Below are 5030 nucleotides of genomic sequence, written 5' to 3' on the forward strand. Positions count from 1 at the left end.
AAGAACTAAAAATTATAGATTTTCATAACTGTCGGATTGTTCCAATAGTGATACTATACTTTCAGTATCATTGTTATATAGAAAGCTCAGTTGCACAAGAAGCCATGTTGTTGTTGTGGTGCCGTTACCTTGGTAACCTCATGCTGTTCACAGTGTAGGTTCATATTAAATAGAAAAAATAGGTCAATAAATATGAATATGTTGATTAGGTTATATTATATATACATATTGATGATTTATAAGCATTTATAAAAACAATTACATGAAAGTCATGGTATGTGACTATTTTATTAGTGGACAAATGCCACAATAAATCATAACAACACTTAAATATATATCATCTAATACAGTAAAAATATTAAATACCTTGCAGTAATGTCTTATATGAAATTTAGATAGACAACAAAACATGTGGTGGGATATTGAAATTGTCTGAAGGACAATTGCAAAACAGGTGCAACACCCTATACCCGGGGCCCCCCTTCAAGTAATGTGAGACCATAAACTCCAAATAAATCAAGACAGAACTTCAAGACAAAATGGAAATTATGTTATTAATTTGGATGGAGCTGGGCATCACAAACACAACGCTTACTTATTTAAAGTGTCATGGAAGAGGCGAGTTGGGCGTATTAGTACTGTACATACAGTATATGCCAGTGTAGTCCACTGTACTCTCATATGGCAAAAAACAGTACATGTTTTTGTTCGAAAAGAAGCAATGTTTAGTGGAAAGTACACACCTTAAATACATGTGTTATGTACTTTTATGTACTTTCCTCTTTCCCTACGCCAAAGTCCTGCCGCTGACCCTGGTGGAGGAAGACTGCAACGTGAATGACTATGTGCTGTTTGGCAGGTTGAGAGTCCAGCCACACCCTGCTTTAATGCACTCTCTGCAGCTGACACACTGCCAAGCTTGGCTACAATTACAAGCAGGCCCTTAAGATGAGGTTACAATAACATGTCTTCTTGTGCGGCGGAACTTTGTATGAACAATGGTACAATATTGTCAAGTGTTTTTATACCAATATTGTGTTTGCGTAAGAGACAATAAGTTCACGCTTTGTATTTTGCTCAAAGATTTACAGTGTAAAAAATGAACCGGGATTACCCAGTATTTGCCAGTGTTTTTTTGCGGGGTAAAACACCGAAATCTACATTTTCTGACGATATCCTTATATTCCACAATATAATACTGTTATCATATGGTCCTCTGTATCATCACTTCAAAAAAATACTGTACATTCAAACTGATTCGTTTCCGGGGGGCGCTGGTGCCTATCTCACCTACAATTGGGCGGAAGGCGGTGTACACCCTGGACAAGTCGCCACCACATCACAGGGCCATATTATATATACAGTATATAATATATACTGATATATAAATATATACATTAATAATAATATATACTGATATATTACATTATTATATTATATTATACATGTATAAAAGATATACAATATAGAACCTTTACCATGTACAATATTAAAGTATATGTAACTGCTGCAGAAAAAAAGGGCAAAATAATACTAATAATAATAGTAATAATAATAATAAAATAAGCATGTATTTTTAATTTCATTGAAATTAACTTTAAAATCACAGCTTTACAGTAAATTGCTGTACAGATATTTCACAGTAAATAGCTGTAACTGTAAAAGTAATGTAAATATTAGCCAGTGATTTGCTGTGAATTAACAATGAACATTTTTACTGTACACTGTAAAAAAAAAAAAGACCAGGATTTCCTAGCATTTAACAGAATTTTCCCCCCAGAAAAATGCTAGGATTAAAACTTACTCTGAGATTAAAACAAACAGCTGTAAAAAATGTCAAAACCCTTATGTTTCACAGCAATCAACTGTAAAATACTGCAATCATTGTCGTCTGTGATGTCACAACAAACTTCTGTAAATTCAAACTGACTTGTCTGGAAAAGGGTTCCACAGACATCAATGCACGAACTTGTACAGTAGTTGGCAGTATGCGGTTCGGCCGAGGGAGTAATTAACTATAAAATTACAACTGGAAAGTTACAGCATTTAATTGTAACTGTATTGTAATTAACTGTAAAATCACAGCTCTGTCGTTAAGTTACTGTAAATGTTACGATGCAAGTAATGCAATTACTAGCCAATCATTTTCTATGAATTTACAATATAATTTTTTAAAGCATAATATTTGGTTTATTTTGTTGCATTGTCCAATGTTGTTCTTCGCTTTTTATTAGTAATCTAATTGCTGGAATTGCAAGAAAACTAAGGCAAATGTTCCCATAAGAAAAGAACATGCAGTTGAAATCCAATTCATAAGTTCCAGACACCTAGATGTGACCTTAGAACACATTTTAGGGAAGTTAATTTTAGCTTACAATGTGAAATTCCTATAAACTATAAACCAAAGGGAAACATGATCATCTGATATTATTGAAGACTCTTGTTGGTGAAGACAGTGATGAGCGTACTTTAATTCAATTGTATTTCTCACCTTCTTTGTCAATGTCCTGGCACTTGCAACTTTCTTTGGCCCCATGGTGGCTTATTTTGCTGTCATACTCAATAAAAAACGACCAACGACCAACACGTCGCATTCTTTGTTTGAGGAAGTGATTTTTTTACGCACAATGGTTGGCCACATTAGAAAGTAAACAACACCCAGGGAAACTTTTAGCAAAGATTTTGGTGAAAACCTGCACACAAAAACTGGGGCCTATAGGAATCCAAGGTACATTTGTTCACAAATACATTTGTTGATGCACAAATAAATTTATAATTTTCCTAAAATGTTTGTTGAATTTATTATACTTACAATGCTGATTAAAAAATTAAAGGCAGATTAACTTATTAATTTAGATTCGTTTTTTAAACCTTTCAGTATCAGTATGCATGGCTTTGTAGGACTAATACCAAAATATGCAGCTACAGATTTCACAGTTTAAAACCGAATTGTATATCTATATAGAGGGACAGAATCGCAGTTCAAGTGTGATGCGGTATGCTTTGTAACGTGAACTACCATACAGAATCCACTTAACTAATCATAAAACTGTCTTTAAAAAGGCGAGCTGAACCCACATCCGAGCAAGGAAAAACTGCAAAAGCCCGTTATGTCAGAAACTCGGGCAAAGTATATCATGCTTATAATCAACTGTTTAAATGTGCAAGCTGAGTACCACAATGTATTTTACATATTTGTGAATATACATTTATCAACTCAACATGTTAAATAACATGTTTATGCACTGCATATATTTAAAAAAATATATGTGTACAAATTCATATCATTGTTGCAAATGTTAAAAACACTAAATGCATGCTAATAATTCACAATAAATTCATTATTTGTAACCACGTTACATTGAATTATTATGGTTTGTGCAAGCAATTAAGAAAGATATAAAACAAGAATGCTGTATTTTTTTTGTTTCTACCCTTTGGAGAGATGCTGTGTCAACACTTTTTAATGACTCGGAATGCAAAACTGTAAATAAAAAGCATGGTTAAAGTGTCTGTTTTGTGTGTGCAGCATTATAATTCATAAGTACATGTTTCCATATATGTACACCAGTACTGTCCAACACCATAAAGAATGTGTCACATGATGCTGTGTTTTCTTCCTTAAATATAGTCCTTAATTCAGGGCACACATAAACTGAAAGAGTCTTATTTTCTTTGTTGTATTAAATATTTTGGTAATTATTTTGCAATTCTCTTTGTATCCCCTTTATATAGTTATATCCTCAAAGTAATCTATAGTTAGCCCACCAAAGAGGTTTTCAAATTAATATTTTAGGTTAACCGTAAAGCCTCATGATGTGTGTCCGAGAGAGAGGATTGGAAGTCATAACAAACATGTCTGCTGTAAAGTAACAACCGCACCTTCCACTTAAAATGTTACATTCTACTCGAGTCACTTTTTTTTTTTTACTTTTTGTGCATGCAGCATACTGCAAATATACTGCAGTTTATTGTGTTTATTGTATGTACTCAATACCTTAGGATGTTATTATTCACAAAAAACATCAATTATTTAAATGTATATTTTTCTCTACACGCTAAGGGAGCAAACATGTGCTTTACAATAATCAGGCGTGGCCAACGTCTGGCTCGTTTTTTGTTGCCCAACAACATATTGTATGTAATAAACAAGAAAAAGCAAACTAAAAAAGAACTAATAATTAAACTGGAGAAAAAAATAGGGAGGGGGGGGGGAGTAAAAACGTATGCTGTACTAAAAAATAATTCCATTACACAATTATGACAATTAGTTTTAGTCTGCTTACAAAATTAAAAAAAATATCAAAAGGGCAACTTTATACTTTGACTTTTCAGTATGTGGCCCTCAGGGGAAATGTTTGGACACCTTTGGTTTGCATGAATGGCCATTGTTTCAAGTGGGAACATGATAAATCACATAATATAACAATATAAATGTTGTATGAAAGTGGGTCAGAGGGAGGGCGTGTGAAGGTATTTATTCTGTTCTAATTACTTTATGTAAAACTTGGATCATACATTTTTTTTAATGTGCCATTGTTAAGTAAATGTTAAGTCATGTTATTCACATGTGGAAACTGTAATGTGTTGCTTGCAAACATTTCTTAGTATATGTAATATATATATATATTAATTAAATGATTTGTTTTAATTAAACTATACATATATTTAATTCTATTGTCGAACCTTTATATTTCTTTTGTGTAAAAAAATTCTCTTTAGTTTCCCCTATTGTTCTGCTCATGTCCAAACAGCGCAGCAGATAATTGGGATACTCTCCCGGTAGAGGGCGCAGTGACACCAAATAAACCTTGAGGTGCCCTTCTGGAGAAGTCAATTTCGAAATATACCGATGATATAAATTGTGGAAAATTAAGACATAAACAAAAATTATATAAATATGCCTTTTACTTTCAATATCAGAATAAATAAGGTTTAGGAGTTACAATAAAAATTAATTCCAAAAGATATGAAAACTATACGTTATTTTTAATAGTTACTTCAAAAATGTATAAACAATGCATTACCTT

The sequence above is a fragment of the Nerophis ophidion genome, linkage group LG11, assembly GCF_033978795.1.
Source record: "Nerophis ophidion isolate RoL-2023_Sa linkage group LG11, RoL_Noph_v1.0, whole genome shotgun sequence".
In the NCBI taxonomy this organism is placed as follows: domain Eukaryota; kingdom Metazoa; phylum Chordata; class Actinopteri; order Syngnathiformes; family Syngnathidae; genus Nerophis; species Nerophis ophidion.